The sequence below is a fragment of the Macrobrachium rosenbergii genome, chromosome 26, assembly GCF_040412425.1.
Source record: "Macrobrachium rosenbergii isolate ZJJX-2024 chromosome 26, ASM4041242v1, whole genome shotgun sequence".
NCBI classification, from domain to species: domain Eukaryota; kingdom Metazoa; phylum Arthropoda; class Malacostraca; order Decapoda; family Palaemonidae; genus Macrobrachium; species Macrobrachium rosenbergii.
Genome location: NC_089766.1, coordinates 51,812,474 through 51,831,573, shown reverse-complemented (window position 1 = coordinate 51,831,573; position 19,100 = coordinate 51,812,474). Strand labels below are relative to the sequence as shown.

General features: G+C 44.9%; 2 protein-coding genes across 3 annotated transcripts in view; one reads left to right on the top strand and one right to left on the bottom strand.

Annotated features, from left to right (window-relative positions):
* The window catches only part of LOC136853211 (zinc finger protein OZF-like), a 270,715-nt gene that overhangs the window by 182,675 nt on the left and 68,940 nt on the right, over positions 1-19,100 (bottom strand). The gene's annotated exons all lie outside the window — the stretch shown is intronic.
* Positions 8,273-19,100, top strand: part of LOC136853205 (H/ACA ribonucleoprotein complex subunit 1-like) — a 59,523-nt gene continuing 48,695 nt past the window's right edge. Inside the window, exon 1 of one of the 2 annotated variants that reach the window (XM_067128578.1) lies at positions 8,273-8,451. The gene's annotated coding sequence lies outside the window, so the exon portion shown is untranslated. Of the gene's footprint in view, positions 8,452-8,539; positions 8,756-19,100 lie in introns of those variants that run through there. The other variant, XM_067128579.1, reaches the window with a different exon arrangement.

Here is a 19,100-nt window from a genome sequence, read left to right as displayed (position 1 = left end):
TGCCGAGTATCAAACAAGCATGTTTAGTTCATTATGGATGCTGCCCAAGTAGGATGTGTGACAGGCTTGTGCCTCGAAATCATCAGACATGTAAAGAAGGAAAACGTGAGACGTTGGTGGGTTCACCCCGCGTTATCAGACTCGCTACTGGTCAATTCCACGTTATGTTTGGAAACGACCGAAAACATGGCAACAAGTTCTACCTTTATTGCAGGATGTCAGTTGAAAGTTTTGCTGAACTTTCATCCTTGTCAAACATCTCTTGTGTTGTCTCTCGTGGTACTGGCGTCGAGTGGCATCTGGACCCTGGTACTGTTGTAGAGGAGCCCAAAGGTCTAGCCTATTTGGTGTGCCGTCCTAGCAGCTGGGCGCCATCAGCAGCGTCTCGTCTGGGCGAGGCGTTTACTAGCGCTGCGCTAATAACGTCGACGCCGACGTTAGAAATTCCTGACGCCCACCTAACGCGTCCTAACGTAACGCTAGTTACACTCGTGTCGTCCAAATGAGTGGTTTCCCATCGAAAAGCATGGGAAGATACCACACTCTGTGAAAGACAGCGTCAGGTGGTGTCAGCAACGCGACATTTTTAGAGCTCATGTATCCAGACCCAAGATGCCATTAGTCTGGTTACACTCACCTGGCTTGGATGAGATATAAAGGAAGGCGAGTGGGTGGGATTAATGGGATATAAGGGATATACTATAGGCTGCTGATATGGAAGCCGAAAGTTATAATGACGAATGATAAATTTCGCTATCTCGTTCACAACGTTGTTTTATTCATTCACGCTAAAAAGAGGAAGAGACTCCTGTCCGAAAGGTCCTTTGGTATTAATAGAATATAGAATTTAGGCCAAAGGCCAAGCGCTGGGACCTATGAGGTTATTCAGCTCTGAAACGAAAATTGAAAGTAAAATGGTTCGAAAGGTGTAACAGGGAGGAAAACCTCAAAGCAGTTGCACTATGAATCAACTGTCATGAGAGGGTGGAAAGTAAGATGGAAGAGAAAGAAGACGAACGGAGGTACAGTAAAAGGAATGAAAGGGGTTGCAGCTAGGGGCCGAAGGGATGCTGCAAAGAACCTCAATTAATGCCTACAGTGCACCGCGCGAGGTGCACTGACGGCACTATCCCGCTGCGGGACTTGGTATAAATGAATTGAATAGTGACTGGATCAAGTGGAATTCTTGCAACAGGTTCTGGAGAGTCAGTTATCCAAATACTGCAATGAAAGTTAAGTATACCTTAGTTTAACCAGACCACTGAGCTGGTTAACAGCTCTCCTAGGGCTGGCCCGAAGGATTAGATAATATTTTACGTGGCTAAGAACCAACTGGTTACCCAGCAACGGGACCTACAGCTTTTTGTGGAATCCGAACCACATTATGACGAGAATTGAATTTCTATCACCAGAAATAAATTCCTCTAATTCTTCATTGGCCGGTCGGATAGTCAGAAATGAATTTCTATCACCAGAAATAAATTCCTCTAATTCTTCACTGGATGGTCGGAGAGTCGAACGCTGGGCCAACAGCGTGCTAGCCGAGAGCTCTACCCACCCCTCCAATGAAGAACTAATACTGCAATGAGAAAGAAAGAATGCCACAACTTACTCTGCTTGTACCATTGCAATGACAAATCTTGCCTCTCAGTACTAAGACATTCTTTTAAAGTGTCATACAAATGTCGGTATGGAATCCTCTCTCATGACAAAAGGTGTTTGTTACGTCCATCGCGCTCATTAAGTTTTTTTTATTACACATACTAACTTTAATATAATTATATAATAGCCTATGGTAGATCGCAGTCATTAGCTACCCCTATTTTTTTTTTTTTTTTTTTACCTCTACGATCGGTCCTGGTCCTTTCGGCCGCGAGTCGATTAGGATGTAACATCCAAAACAATGTAAGACGGTATGTGTCTGGTATTTACTGTCACTATTTTAAGTACATCCCCGAGGATAGTACTGTAAAGTCACTGCGATCGGCGCCAGGATAGTGTTTCGGCGCGCCATTAATTAAGTCTCCGCTGAGCTTGTTTTCTTTGGTGACTTCCCGTTTTCTTCAAGCTCAATTAGTCACGCCTAAAACGTGCCAGGTCACGCATTTTAATCATTTTTACTTTATGGTATTTATACGAATGTCACACATTGTGTATCATGTTTTCTTCATTCACAGGCATCAAGACTGTATCTATATTGTAGCTCTGTATGTTTTGTATTGTAATTTGTACTCGTTCACTGCATATTATTGTTTATTGTTTCGACCTCAGGTCACAGTCAATTCCATTGTCTCTCACGGCCGGCGTCAGTCGGCCGCAATATAAGCTGCCTGGATCTGTAATAAAGTAGCAGTAACTTTTACCTGCTCGTTTCTTTGACACCTTACAGTGGTGACCCCGAGTATCCCGGGCCATTAGCGGACTCACACGGCGACTCAGTCTTGGCTCCAGGATTTCTCCAAAACGCCTTAGCGGCCTAAACACAGCGCTGTAACCAGCGTTTGAGCGTGCTGACTCGGCCGGCGCATCCCACCAGCGTCACTAGCGGAACCACACGGCGACGAAAGTGCGTACTGACGCGAAGTACCCCACTCCAGTAAGGGGTCAAAGGAGCGAGCATGGACGCGGATATCCTCCTTCATGCAGTTAAACGCGGACCCCGCGGACTCCGAGGTTTACCTACCTCCCATCACAGCCGCGCTACCCCGCATCGAGGCCCTCCCGCAACTCCACACCAGCGCCCGAACACGACGGCGGGCAACACAATCGCGGGCCGCCCTCACCGTAAAGCTGCCGCCATTTACGCAGGGGAACCCATCGATGTGGCTGCGCAGGGTGGAGAGCCACTTCAGAATCGCGGACCTCACGGACGAAATCCTGAGGCCGACACAGTGCTCAACGCCCTTCCGGAGGACGTGTACAGAAAACTCAGTCCCGCAGAGTCCCGCTACAGCACCTTCGACAGGGAACTCTGCGCGATGTACCGCGCAGTTCGGCACTTCAAGTTCCTCCTGGAGGGGACGCCCTTCACAATCTTCACAGACCACCAGCCACTGGTTCACGCCTTCACGAAGCAGGGGGGACGCTGGTCTTCCAGGGCAGCAGCGCCACCTCTCAGCCATAGCCGAATTTACCTGTTCCGTCAGGTACCTCCCGGCAAGAAAAATCCACGTGCAGACGCCCTCTCCAGAGTCGAGTTGAACGCAGTGCAGCTTGGTGTAGATTACCAGGACCTTGCCAGAGAACAGGCCGCTGACCCAGAAACCCCAGCATACCGCACCGCCATCACATCCCTCAAGTGGCGGGACGTGACCCTCGCCCCGGAGGCCCCAGCCTGCTCTGTGACATCAGCACAGGCCAGCCCCGCCTTTGGTTCCAGCCTCACGCCGCCGCAGGTATTCGACATCATTCACGGCCTCTCACACCCCTCCGGCAGGACCACGGCCAAACTGCTTTCAAAAAGTTCGTCTGGCACGGGTGCAAAGGACGCCACAGCCTGGGCAAAACAGTGCCTGCAGTGCCAGACCAGTAAAGTGGGTCGTCACACGCAGTCGGGGGTAGGCGAGTTCCCACAGCCAGGCGCCGCCGCCACATCCACATCGACGTCGTCGGGCCCCTTCCCCATCAGGCGGATCCAGATACCTCCTCACGGTGGTAGACCGTTCGAAGAGGTGGCCCGGCCACACCCATGCAAGAAGCCACCGCCAGCGCGTGCGCTGAGGCCCTGCTCTCCAGTTGGGTTAGCCGCCGCGCCCCGGACCACATCACAACCGACAGGGGCCCCGCTTTCTCTCCGAAGTTGGGTCTGCCCTGGCTCAACTGCTGGGAACCACGCACCACACCACCACAGCGTACAACCCAGCGGCCAACGGCCTGGTTGAACGGTTCCACAGGTCCTTAAAGTCATCCCTCATGGCCCACTGCACCGCCGAGGACTGGAAACATCAGCTGCCGTGGGTCCTCCTCGGCTGAGACCGCCCCAGAGCCGACGGCACCCCATCCGCAGCTGAACAAACCTATGGGGAACCCCTCGTGGTGCCGGGAGAGCTCGTGACGGATGATCGCCACTCCCCATCTCTGCAAAGGCTCCGCGACGTGGCGGCAAGTTAAGCCCGCTTGCAGGCGCCATACATCGACAAAGCAACCACCTTCATGCCGCCACAGCTGTCATCCGCCACCCACGTCTTCGTCAGAGTCGACGCCGTCCGTCCACCACTAACTAAGCCCTACAGGGACCCTTCCGCGTGCTGGAGCGGAACAGCAAGGCGTTCCAGCTGGCACTCCCAGGCAAGAACGACTGGGTTTCCATAGACCGGCTAAAGCCCGCCTTCCTGTCGGAGAGTCCCGGCAGCGCCGCAGCACCCCTTCCGCCCAACCGCACTCCAGCACGCCCTCACCCCGCAGGCGCCGTCGCCCAGGAAGGGACCGCCAAACAGCAGCCTCACAGGCGGGAGGCCCCTCAGTTATCTTCAAGGAGCCGCGGCAACCTTCAGCGTCCCAGCAGATACAGGGATTAATCAGACGCGTCCCTCGCCTTGGGGGAGTATTTGTAAAGTCACCAAATCGGCGCCAGGATAGTGTTTCGCGCGCGCCATTAATTAAGTCTCCGCTGAGCTTGTTTTCTTTGGTGACTTCCCGTTTTCTTCAAGCTCAATTAGTCACGCCTAAAACGTGCCAGGTCACGATTTTAATCATTTTTACTTTATGGTATTTATACGAATGTCACACATTGTGTATCACATGTTTCTTCATTCACAGGCATCAAGACTGTATCTATATTGTAGCTCTGTATGTTTTGTATTGTAATTTGTACTCGTTCACTGCATATTATTGTTTATTGTTTCGACCTCAGGTCACAGTCAATTCCATTGTCTCTCACGGCCCGGCGTCAGTCGGCCGCAATATAAGCTGCCTGGATCTGTAATAAAGTAGCAGTAACTTTTACCTGCTCGTTTCTTTGACACCTTACAGTACTAGACACGGCGCCCATTTTGCACGTCGTAAGTGCTGACGGCCTAAATGACTTCCGACCGAAACTCTAGATTGCTGTCATAAAAAACTAATTTTCATAATTGACAAAATCTTTATTATTATTATTATTATTATTATTATTATTATTATTATTATTATTATTATTATTATTATTATTATTATTATTATTATTCAGAAGATGAACCCTATTCATATGGAACAAGCCCACCAAAGGGGCCACTGACTTGAAATTCAAGCTTCCAAAGAATATGGTGCTCATTAGGAAGTAAGAGAAGGTAAAGAAAAAATAAATCAACACGTAAATAAAAATGTATTAAAATGCAAGGAGAATGGCATTAGGGCAGTGATGCATTGCATCTTCGCTTGAACTTCTGAAGAAGAAGTTCCAACTGCACGACATCCTCAGTAGGGAGACTGTTCCACAGTCCAACGGTGAGAGGAGGAATAAAGGACCTCTGGAACTGAGCAGTTCAACGGCGAGGCATATTTACTGCGCATAGGTGCTGCTGTTCAGTGAATCTGGTTGATCTAGGCAGGAAAAGAGCATCAGGATCAATCGTGAATCTGAAAGACTCCCGTTAAAATACAAATTGTGAAAAATTGACAAACAAGAGACCGCCCGTAGATGGTCCAAGTCATAACTGCTAATGTTAGCAGTTAGCTAATGTGGTGGTAGGTTTCTGTTAGGAAACAGAAACCTACCACCACAGACCAATCTGTCTAAAAGAGATGAATCTCTGGCAGAAGCAGACAGACGTCTACGCCGGAGAACAGCATTCTAGTAAAGGATGGACGAATGACCTAAAACCTGTTACAATGCCTAATTTTCCTGCTGCATTTGCTGAAACTATCATGAGATGTTTCTCAAAAGTCAGATGTGTTTTAAAAGTTACAGCAAGAATAGTTAAAGTGGAGACTTTACTACAGCCACAAGTATTGCATCATCGGCATACTGAACAATCTTGTTTTCCAGGCCAACAACCATATCACTTGTATACACTAAAAAGTAACAGCGGACCAAGAACTCTACCCTGTGGAACTTCAGACATAATAGGTCTCGGCTCACTAAAGATTCCGTCCACAGCAATTCGCTGCTGCCTAGTGCCTACCTATAAGGAAATTTTGAAATAAACCTAAAACATATCACCCACTCAAAGACTCTGAAGTTTATACAAAAAAAGTAAAAAAGGCCCCGAAGTTTCCTTAGCGCAATCGAGTTTTCTGTACAGCCGCTATAGAGTATAATCAAGGCCACCGAAAATGGTTCTATCTTTCGGTGGTCTCGGTATAATACTGTATGAGCCGCGACCCTTAAAACTTTAACCGCGGCCTGGTGGTGGTCTGCCCTTATCGTTGCCAGAAACATGATTATGGCTAACTTTAACCTTAAATAAAAACAAAAACAACTGAGGCTAGAGGGCTGCAATTTGGTATGTTTGATGATTGGAGGGTGGATGATCAACATACCAATTTGCAGCCCTCTAGCCTCAAGAGTTTTTAATATCTGATGGCGGACACAAAGAGTGCGGACAGAATAAAGCTGGCACAATAGTTTTCTTTTACAGAAAACTTAAAAAGTGCCGCGTGATTTACTAAATCGAAGCAGCACTAAAATTTGCTTGAATTACTCTGCACTCAAACTTCTAATCAAGGTTCCCTTGCAAATGGCAAGTCAAGTCTAAAAGAGCATCGCAGGTACCTAACTGCTTCCTATAGGCCTAAGCAAGTTGAATATCAGCTAATAATCTATATTGCTGCTTAGTTATATTGAATCACTGGTACAAGTTTTCTGCACAAGAAATTACTTTATTTTGGTACGTCTTGTATCAGGGATAACGGCTTATTGGTGTGCAGGCACACACGCAGACACGTATGTTCAAGCAAATTTACTGACACACACACACACACACACACACACACACACACACATATATATATATATATATATATATATATATATATATATATATGTGTGTGTGTGTGTGTGTGTGTGTGTGTGTGTGTGTGTGTGTGTGTTATTTATATCATGTACGAATTCTTAAATCTTTTCAATCACAGGTCTCTTGGAACTATAATGAAATGTAATGCTACATTAATGAAGGTTATTAGGTGAGCTTTATATCTACGTGACAATCGTGCTTGCAGACCATACGATGACGTCTTCATTGGATTTAACTTTCTTTGTACCTTACTGGATCAGTGAACCAAAAGAAAGACTGAAAATGACTTAATTACATGTTATCAGAAATGACTTAATTACTTGTTATCAGACAAAAAAGATTTATAATATGTTTGATTCGTTTATGATTTTCTGTAAGTCGGAGGGTTTTGGTAAGTTAGACAAAAAAAAAAAAAAAAATTAGCGGTTTTTCCATGCTAAAGTGTCATAGTTGAGTCCTGGACCTAGAAACTGTAATATGACGAATAGATATATTTATTATGTAACTTTAAATTGCTGTAACCCACTTTTTTGTTAGGTCAGAGATTTAAAAGGGTCAGCAGAGAATATAAAATACAATTTGGTTGACAAATCTGCGTACGTACACAGTGTCAGTCTTTATAAGGTTGACAGTGTTCTTTGGAAATACATATGTAAATATATATGAAAAAGATTTTATGCATTTTTAGAAATCCAATCTTTTTTTCTTATGCAATAACAGAAATGACTATCTATCAATTGCTTGTTTTCATCGCCATGAATAAACATTCTACTAAGTCTACGGTTGTAACATATTTTTAAGGTAATTAACGAGCGCTGATTACTATGCTCGGTTTCTGAAAAACCGCATATATATACTGTGTACATATATACATATATATACATATAAGTATATATATATATATATATATATATATATATATATATATATATATATATATATATATATATTATTGTAATCTTTCGACACGAGGAAACAATTACCTACCGTACACTTGAATTCTTACAAATACCATCATAATGGCTAAAATAATATTATATATTAAACACTGTAAAAACCAAAAGAAGCGAGCTGTTTCCAAAGAATTTAAAGTATCTTTCCTCTCAAGTACACCGGCAAATTCTATAGAGCAGTGGTTCCCAACAAAATTTGGCCCAAGCACCCTTTCACCATACGTCAGAGTGTCATTCCCCCTTTCCAAAAGTGTCTGCCTCGAAAGGTGCATTCCAAATATTATGCATATAATACTAAAAATCCTCGGTCACAATTCCCCCCCCCCTGAAACTCTGACATTCCCCCCAAGGGGGGGAATTTCCCCCTGGTTGAGAGGAAAGGAGTGGACTTATCAGGACGTGCCGTTGTAAAGGCAGTACCTCCTCTTCCCCTTCGAAGCACGTGGAATAAAATACACGCCAAAAGTTGTTGTCGCGCCGACTCTCAGTTGTCGGCGCAAGTGTTTCGTATTAAATAGGCGTTTCCCTGATTACAGGAGAAGCTTCTGTTATTGTTCATAGTCTGGGTAAGTTATTTTCTATATAAATTAGGTGTAGTTAATACTAACAAGTTCGTAGTCCAGGCCTGGTTCATTTCTCAAGCGTGGTAGGTCTCCTCCCGCACGCCCGGCAATGGAAGGCTTTGCTGTAGAAATCGGGTGGTTTTTATCCCCCCATTAATCGACTAAATAAACGCAAATAAACTTGAAACTCTACCAGTTATGACAGCTTGTGCATTCCATAATACCGTAGTCGGGCTAGCGAGTAAATTTGTATATTAATACAACGAAGACCCACGAACACCGGCCCCCTGGAAACGAACATTAAAAGGTAAACAAAAGGAAGGGATTAGATCTCTCGGTAACTCTAAATTTACCATAAGTTTGGTGTCATTCTCGTATTAAGCTTAGGCCTGTTGAGTAGACTGAGGCCTAAGAGCACTGCATAGCCTATCACCAATATCGAGTTGTGGCGTTAAAGTAAAATAAGACCAGCGAGGGTTAACCTAACCATCTAAATGGAATCGAGGTATTTTCGTCCATTGTCTCCAATGTTTAGTGTTATTTTGGGGGTCCAGATGGGCAAAGCCCCCTTGGCCAGGTCAGGGTGCTTACGTCCATTGTCTCCAATGTTTAGTGTTATTTTGGGGGTCCAGATGGGTGAAGCCCCACTCTACCAGGTCAGGACCACCGTTTTAGGGATAAGGTCTGGCTAGGTTTGTTTTGGCATTTTAGGAAAGGTTATGTTTGTTTTCGTCTGGGGAACCAGTTCCTGTGACCTAAACGGACCTTAACCTCCCTAACGTAACTGGGGCCGCTGTGCCCCGACCTGGCCGGGGACAATGGACGAAGTGGGAGTGAATGCAGAGTGAGGGGTCAGGGCCCCTGTCACCCTAGGCTAGTAGCCTTTTCAGAGGGGAATAGGCTGTGACCTAACCTCAGATGCCATACCCCAACCTGGCCCACGGTGGGTTTTGCCCTACCCTGGAGCCCCCTAAATGAGTCATGACCCCTCACTCTGAATTATAGGCTGTGTCATTAGATACATTGCATAAGTAAGCCTGTCTATTATTCTGAGGACTTGCTGAGCAAATACAATCAACTGCAGAGATATATTAAGCTATATAAATTGCCTATGTATTATACAGAAGTGAAAGACATTGTGTAAATAACCCAAAGCCTTACAAATCAATTCATTTATACAGTGGACACAATAAGAAGGCAGTTTTTCATAACATACAATTACTATATATATGAGGATGATTCTGAAATGATACTGGCCTTGAATGAGTGATAATTTAGGGTACCGGAGAAAACTAAAGCAATATAAAATGGCCTTAACCCTTAAGGGGTGGGCTAAATATATATTACCAGACCGGGGCAAACTTTAAGGTTGGCCAGTTTAAGAAAAAACACATCAATGGAAAGAGAAAGATATACAAATGCACAAGGTATAAGAAAAAAATTATAAAAATTTTTTCCTTACCTTCCACAGGAAGGTGAAAGTTATTCACAACCCTCTTTTACAAGACACTCATAAAAACATAAAAATATGCTAATTTTACCAAGTTATACATGTTTTTCTAATAATTTATTTTTTTATTTTGTAAAATTATAATTACAGCTCACACAATATTTTAACAGATAAGAACTAAAATCAGTATATAACAGATTCTGAGTATGTTTGTTGCAAAATATTTACGAGATTTACTGAGATGGGGAGATGCAGTAACTTTTTGTGAGGTATACATACTTTTTCTAATATTTCTTTGCACTTTTCTTTGCCAAATTACAAGTATAGCTGACATACTATCAAAAAAGATAAGAACTAAAACCAACAACAATCTCTGGGTATATTTATGAGCAAATAAATAAAAAGACGTCATGGGATAGGGAGGGGCAATACGTTCCCCAACCAAGTCTCAAGGCATGCTAATCCCCTCTGCCCTGTGCTGAGCTACACAGTTGCCATAAGTCATTTAAGGACCATTAGTGTTATGAACGTCTTTCCCACTAAATTCATTCCAAATCGTATGGCGCGCAATATCAGTACTCATATGAGTTAGCCTGTCCATCACTCAAACTCAAAGTCTGTTTTTGATATTCGTATGATGATGCCCATCCATTAAGGGTTAAGAGTGAGCTGTAATTATCATAATTGAAATTTATTTTACAGTTTTAAGAAACTGCGACAACCATTATTGTGTTTCATTTTGTATCCTATGGAATTTATCATATAAAATTGTTTTCCGTTATTTAAATCTAAACATTGCAATACACTCCCTGAACACCTGAATTAGCCCTGGTCACTGACCAGCCCAAACTACATTCCCATAATTTCTTTACCCACTAAGTGGGTAATTAACTGTCAGCGTTACCAATGCTTACAGGAAACTTGTCAAATGAGTTACCTGAAGTACCGTTGGCAACGCTGCTGCAAGTCCAACCCGAAATGAGGCTGAGATCCCCATCTTGCTTTTTGTTCGCATGCTGCTTCGATGTTTCCTGCATCAAACTGTACGTTTTTGGTCTTTTAGCCCAACCCCATATAAATATTTTTGGTTGTTTTGATAACGACTTGGACCGTATTGAGCATTTCTCCTGGATTGTACATTACTGTTTTATATATGTAACTTACCAAATAATTACATAGCTATAGTTTCTACTTATGAAAGCATCTCAAAATTGAAATTCCTAGCACTCTTTTGTTTTGAGTGTAGGTATGTTGCCCAGTATCTTCCAAAGCCAGAAAGAATAGGTACAACTTAGCTAAGGAGCTCAATTGTTTCTGCTGGTTAATGACTGAACACCAGTTATTAGGCTCTGAGGTTTTCTAACCTGAATGTTGAGATCATTTTTTATGGTGAAGTACTCTTTTGTTGGTAGCGCAAATATTAGCAAGCTAGTTTTTGGACAATTTGAGTGGTATTTATTCATTTGGAATTCTTGACCAATATGTCTGACTCTAGTTTATCCAGCTTTTAGGTACTGCAGCAAAGGCTGCAAAACTAGACTCACATTTTGTAAAATACGACCAACATACAATTTGTTGTACTTGTAAACAAAAATTTGTTCCCTGATTTGACTTGTGACGTTTGTAAAGACTGGGATCAGGGGTAAATGGAAAACTTGCAGTCTCATTTAGACAAATTGAAAAGGGACAGAATTAGAAAGCTACAGCTTCAGGGGCCCTTAAGGCTTCTGCTAGTATGGGCCATTCTTCAAGGGAAGATATTGATGTTTTACCTATCCCTTCGACGCCTGTGACAGCTTTTTCTCCCATTTCCAGTCCTCCAGCTTTTCCCATCACTCCTGTACCTAACTCTTATTCTGCTGAACCCAATGCCATTGCCAGCTTAGAAGCACGGGTAGATCAAAATTTAATTTACTTGTGAATACTGTTTCCCAAATTGGGAACTTCTGTGAAAGTCCTAATGGATAAATTTAATAGTGTTGTGTTGAGTGATGTGTCAGTGGACAGGACGGCTGTTCGTCCCACTGATGCTCCTAGACCAAGGTCCCTGCTAAACTCCCCTTGCAAACATGGGAGGAAGCAAACTGGCAGTCCAAGGGAGGTCGGTGGGGTTTGCCCACGAGCAGTCGTCGCCTCATCCGAGCCTGTTGTCCACTGATCCCAGGCTGCGGAAGAATACCGTTGGAAAGGTATTAGGATTGGATATGCATGTACTCTTTCTTCAAGTGATTCAGACTCTCCCACATCTAAGAAACGCAGTGACCGTTTTCTGCTTGTATCTAGGCCACTGAAAAGGCCAGGTGCTTCAATGGATTCAGATTCTCCCCCGCCTCGTAAGCGAGCAGCTGAGAGAGAACATAGCCCTCTCCCTTCTTGTAGTTTCTGGGATTCGCCAACAAGAGATTCTCGCTCTCTTTCTCTGCAAGAAAACGCCCAGACAATGTTTATCCTCAGAAGTTCACAGACGGTTCAGCGATAACTCTTTCTCCTTCAGAGCATCCGAGCACCCATCATCGTTTGAGCGCACACCATTGTCGGAGCGCCCATCACCTGAGAGCGCAGCTACTCCGGCCTTACCTGTTTGGGAACACCAGCAGTTTCCAAGACAGAAGAACCCGTTTTGGCCCCCTCGAGCGGGAACGTAAGTCTTCACAGAGCGCCATTCCTTGGCGTGAAACCAAAATTACACGGACAATGACTTTTGCTTCTAAAGTGGGTGCTTCAACGCACATAATCCATCCATTGTCCGTTTCTTCGATGGGGGGCGCATCTTCAATCAACCCCACTTCTTATGTTTCGTGACCTCTCAGCAAGAATTTCCTTCAGTCCTCTCAAGACCCTTCTTTGGCGCCGCTTCAACTCCGACTTGACAAAGTTTTGAGCCTTCTTGAAAAACCAACTCCAGCGGTACAGGACCCCGTGGAACCTCCAGGATGCCCTGTTTTGTCCGCCGAAGAGCCTGTAGAAGAGGAACAACCCACCTCTCTTTACTCGACTCTACTCAGGTTTTTCCTGGTCTGCTACCCGTCGTCCTTCTCCCCAGTCATTCCAGTATCTCTGGGTTCAGCCTACCTGAGCATGCGTCAACCACCAGGTACTTAAGACTTCCGCGCCTGGTGTTGTCTTCGTCATTGCAGAAGAAAGCTTTCGGCCGTATGGATGCCTGGCTTGCAGAGAAAAGGAAAGTCAGGGAAGCAGTCTTTTGTTCTCCTTCCTCAAGAAATAAGACAGAAGTATCTGTCTTATGCAACTGGAGAAGCTCCGTCCTTGGGAGGCGCTGCCTCCTCTCAGGAGACTTCTCCAGTATCATAGATGCTTCTCATCGTTCAGCTTTCGCTTCAGCCAGAATTCTTTTCACATCCTCTGAATTGGACCATCTTCTCAAAGATATTTTTAAAGTCTTTGAGATTTTTAGTTTCTTAGACTGGACTAGGGAGCTCTTGACTAAGAAAATAGAAGACTGTGCGTCCCTTCAAGAAAACTTCACATCGGACTGGCTGGGAGTTTTGATGGTGCACAGATAGAGCTGTTAGAGATGGAGCAGTAGAGCTAGCTACCATCTATACAACGGAGTCCTCAAGAAGCGAGATTTGTGGTGCTCGTTCAACAGCAAAAGGTGTCTCCCCATCAGAACGTTCTTCACTTCTGTTTGCACCTTTAGTCAAGGATAATCTGTTCCCACAAGATATAATAGATCAGATTTCAGTCGATTTTCAAAAGAAATCAACTCTAGACCTCAAGACTCAATCCACAAAAGAACAAGTTTCACCAAGAGCCAGATGCAACTCCTTGTCGTTCCCCTGCAGCAACATCCCTTTCGAGGAGGTAGAGGCCGCATCCAGTCCCGACCTAGAACCAACCTCCGAACCTCCAAACCATCTAGGAAACCATTCAACAAGTCAACATCAGAAAATGAGACTCCAGTCCTCTGTGTCCCAGTGGGAGCAAGACTGTCACATTTCTGGCCAGTATGGGAGAAGAAAAATGTGGAACCGTGGTTACTGAAAGGTTTTAAGAGAAGGATATACAATCCCCTGTCCAGGAAAAACCTCCATTAGTAACCTCTCCCATCAACTTAGCAGCCTACTCAGTAGACTCAGAGAGGTTTTCAGCCCTATCTTGAGAAGTTTCAGCTCTTCTGGAAAAGAAAGCCGTGGAACAGTAGGGAAAATGTAAACTCAAGGGGGCACTTACAACCGCCTCTTTTGTGGTCCCCAAATCATCAGGAGGATGGAGACCTGTCCTGGACGTCAGTGCCCTGAACCGCTTTTAGTTCAAACAACGAAATTCAAAATGGAGACGAATCAGTTGGTTTTGTCGGCCATCCATCAGGGAGACTGGATGGTCACGATCGACATGCAAGATGCCTACTTCCATATTCCAGTTCATCCGGACTCCAGGAAGTACTGTTAAGATTTCTGTTCCAGGACGTAGTCTTTCAGTTTCAATTCTCATGCACTGCTTACGATAACTATCCACGGCCCCTAAATGGTTTCTACAACTCTTGGTTCATCTAATAGGGATAAACATCTCTCTGTACCTGGACGACTGGCTTCTAACTTTTTAACTCCTTTGGGAGCCATCAAATTCTCAATGCACGGAGGACCCACAGAAAACACTCTAAAACACTTTACCTCACCCAAGAATTAGGACTTTTGATAAATTTCAAGAAGTTTCAGTTAGTCCCCACTCTGTCTATTCTCTATTTGGGGATTACCAGTGATAGACTCTCGGAGTTTTCGGGCTTTTCCATCCCATCAAAGAATACTCGCACTGAGTGTTTTGAAAGTCCAGGACTTCATGACTCCCAACTCCTGCTCAGCCAACGCATGGATGAGCCTTCTAGGAACTCTCTCATCCATCGAGAAGTTCGTTCCATTGGGCAGACTGCATTCAAGAGCACTTCAATTCTACCTCAAAGCCAATTGGAACAGGAAGTCTTTTCCCCGGACCCATTCATTTTCAACATCACTCCCCAGATAAAAGAGGATCTCAGATGGTGGTTGGCAAAAGACAGATTTCTCGGCAGGAATGTCTCTGGCTCCAACAAACCCCGACCTAACGTTATTCTCCGACGCTTTGGATCTGGGTTGAGGAGCCCTTCTCAACAACATGGAAGTATCAGGAACATGTAGTCTCCTTCCGAGAGAAACCTCCACATCAACGTGAAGGAACTAAAAGCAATTCATCTTGCACTTCTAACATTTTGCAACGATAACCTACCACAAAACTGTAGCGGTTTTTCGGACAGCATGACCGCACTCTGGCGTACATCAAGAACCAAGAAGGGGACTCATTCTTTCACTCTCAACGGTGAGCGACGAAGGAACTTCTTCTTTGGGCAAGGAGCAACAAGACTTTTTAGTGACTCGGTTCATTCACGGCAAATTGAACGTCCTTGGACAAATTACAGAGTCGAGGAAAACAGGTCCTACCAACGGAATGAACACTTGTCCACAGGTATGCATATTTTGTTCATGAGACAACAGATGCCATGTTGCAGGACTGGTAATCATCTTTACGCTTCCCTCCCTTCAGCATGGTGAAGAAGTGCTGACCCAGAAGTTCAATTTGTTCAAGACTTACCTGTCAGATATATATGCAGCTGTAATCTCCAAGTCCGACAGAATTTCAAACATTGCCTTCCCCAGTGGCATGGTCAGGTGGTTAGTACACATTCCCGCCAATGGGAGGACGGGTATCAGGCTTCCATTCCCATTTTCTATTCAGATTTTCTCTGTTGCCGGACTGTCAACACCTGTTGTCAGTTCCTCCGCCATTTGGATTTCCAAATTTGTTGTCACTTCAGAGTATTTTGGTTGTTTTTGGTATTCGACTGGGATCTGTGACTTGGCATACGCTCTTCTGGACCGTTTTTGATTTTGCTTTTGATTTTCTTTAATAAGATGTCTTACCTCTAGCTATCGTGTCTGTAGCTTGGGTGAATGTAAGGTGAGGCTATCGAAGAGCTTTGATAGATTCCTCACTTTTATGTATGAAATGTAGGGTATGGAATGTTCTATGATAATCGTTGTAATGAATGTGAGGGATTATCTGAAGGGTGAGTGGAAGAAATATGAATCCTATATGCTTAAAATTGGAGCGTGATAGGTTGAGGAAATCTTCCTCCAGGAGTGCATCTGTAGAATGGACAGTCAGGGATTTCTCATGTTAGTAACCCTGTTCTAGTCCTAACCCTTAGTACTAACCCTGTTTTGTTGCTGCAGAAGGTAATTCCTGGCTCTCAGTAGAGTCAATGCGTGCTCTTGAAACTAAAGTGAATGCCCTTCAAGCGCAAAGTGTTATTTGTGTTAGTGCCCCTAGTGTTGTGGAGGGGGCGTCAGATCGTTACCCTATAATGCTTCTAGGCCTGGACCTCTGCCGAACTCCCAGGATCAGGGAGGGGGCATGTCGAAAGCCTTTGGCAAGAACCTTACGGGACTCCCACCGATCTGGCGTTCCTTTTAAAGGTCCTGATGACTCCACCCAGGCTGCCAGGGATCGTGCTCAGGCACGCATCCATGAAGATTGCTTCGTCCTCCGACACGTCCTCCCCCCACTCGGGGTTGGAGCTCTCGGTTGGACTCTCCACCCTCTTAAGAGAAGCTTGAGAGGAGAGGGACGCTTCATGTCCTCTTCCTCTAGACGTTTTGTGCTCTTCCTGAAAGTTTCGGTCTTTGGATGTTCCTCCCAGAAGAAGAAGTTTAAAGTGTTTTTGGATGATGACTCTGGCAACCTCGACACCCCAGTCGCGCTAAGGCAAGGGCTGGAGCTTTCTTCTCCGGTGAGAAGGAAGAAGACGTCTCAAACTGCCCTCTCCTTCTCGCAGGTTCAGCCCTTCTCCTGAGAGAGTGGTTTCTCCAACACGTAAGATTTTGTTGGGCTTGCAACAACAGCTGGATACTCTCATTGCAGAAAGGACAGGCCTTCAAGGATTTGCATCTGCCTGTTAAGAAGTAAGGCCTTCACCTTCGTCACCTGCTACGTTTCTTCGATGTGCTAAATCGCAGAGGCTTCTTGAAAACTTCCTACTCATCTTCCCCGATTTGAAGAGTTGGCCGTTTTCTCTTGATACACACCAGGAGCGCGTTCTTGCTCTTAAACTAGTTAAACTTCTCACGCTTCACCACCTCTCACCTTGACTCTCTTCTTCAATAACCAGTATGTTTTCTATAATGCCGCTGCCACAACGCTGTAAGCTCTTCCCGTACTTGCCATGGAGCCTCTGTGACGCGCTTCGCCAGGACGCTTCAAACGCTTGTTAATCCTCGCTTTAGCACTTCAAGTCTTCTTATGTTGACGCCACCCAGTTGCTCATCATGTCGCCAACTTCCCTCTTCAACATCTGATGTCCTTCAGGATTTAGCCAGTACTTGAGTGTTCCCGGAGTACATCCACTAAAATTGGAATGATCAGGAGAAGATTAGGTCTCCTTGGCTCCTGGTTCGCACTAGGATGACCGCTTAATCTGAGAAAGAAGAACATTTCCGTTTACAGAGCCCTCTCTCGGATCTTCTTCCTTCCCTCCTTCCCGCTCTTCTGATCGTGTTCCCCCTTTTCACCACTCACTCAAGACCCGCCAGCTGCGGAAGAACCCAGGAGAACCGTCAGAAAGGTCGGATCTCTTTCTTCTTCAGAAATCAGAATACCTTTTATGAAGAGAAACTTCTTGTGCTCTCCTTCACAGTTGGCTTCTCTCTCAATTATCAGATCTCCTGGTTTTTTAGATGAAGAAGTCTGTCTTCCTGAGAGGGCTTTCAAGAAAGTCCAGGATTGGATGACTCTCTCCACCAAGGAAAGGATGATAAATTGTCTTTGGGGAGCGTTTCACGTTTGTCTGGCAAAGCAAATTTGGTATGAGACAGGTTTATATATTGGTTTGACAGTTCCTCGACTTCTTCTCAATCAGAAAGTTTTATTTGTTGAAGTTCCAGTTAGAAGTTATCACTTGTCCTCTTCTCATAGGTTTCTTGGACCCTTTTTCATATAATGAAATGGACCACCATCTTAAAAGGACTCTTTAGACTGTGAAATAATTCTAACTTCTTGGACTGGTGTCTGGGAGTTTTACACAGCCCCTCTACTAGTCCGAGTTCCATTAGTCTGGGGGGCTGTCAGTGTACTCAGAAAGCATGGACAAGCCATCAGAGATGGCTCAGAAGAACTTGCTTCTCAGTTTTCTCAGCCCTTTTTCTGAAAAGAGGGCATTGTTTTGTTCTTTTTCATAAGTCTATTTCACCTCAACTCAGCAGGTCTCCATTTTTGGCTTTTCATTATGCCATCTCTTTCCCCAGACCTTGGTTAAAGATATCAATAAAAAAAAGAAAGGCAAAAAAGACCTCCTTTCCAGGTCCTAAAGTTATCGACATTCAAACTTCATCTCCTTCATCTTTTCCACAGCCTCAAATACAAAAAGGTAAGGCAAAGCCCTGTTTGCTTAACAAAGGGGCTTCCATGGGAAGCTTCTCGAGACCCGTGCCTCGAGGAGAGGTTTTTCCCAGGGAGGCAATGTCACTTCAAGAGAGGTGGCAAGTGACTCCTTTCACCTCCAGACACCAGTGCAGCCAGGCTTCTTCATTTTGCCCAAGCCTGGAGAGAGAGAGGGGTCAGACGCTTTGGTCCCTCCAGAGTGGTAGAGAGGCTACTGTCGCAGAAGACGCCTGAATTCCCTTTCTGGCTCCTCCTCCATTGTTTTTTTGTTTCCCAGATCTGTCTCCAATTCCTCCTGCAAACAGAAAATTGTTTCCTGACCTGCTCGATCAGATGTTCGAGAAGAGAGCAGTGGAACAGGTCTTGGACTCGGTGTTCCCGGGTCACAAGTTCTCCTTACAACAGATTGTTTCTAGTCCCCAAACATTCAGTAGGGCTGGAGACCCGTCTTGGGAGGTCAATGGTCTGAACAACTTTGTCTGAAGGACAAGTTCAAGATGGAGACCTCAGTCAATACAATACTAGGAGCCCTTCATCCCGGGATTGGATGGTTCTTTGGATCTCCAAGATGCTTATCTTCACGCCCCTAAGACATCCACGTTCTCTGAAGTATCTCAGGTTGTCTTGGGGGACTAGACTACCAGTTCAGGGCTCATCTGCTTTGGACTCTCAAACAGTTCCCATACCAAGACGTTGAAAAAACCAAGTTCGTCCTGATCAAGCGAAGCTAAGCAGTTCGTTGGGTCTGGTCAAAGTGGATGGTTGCGCCTGG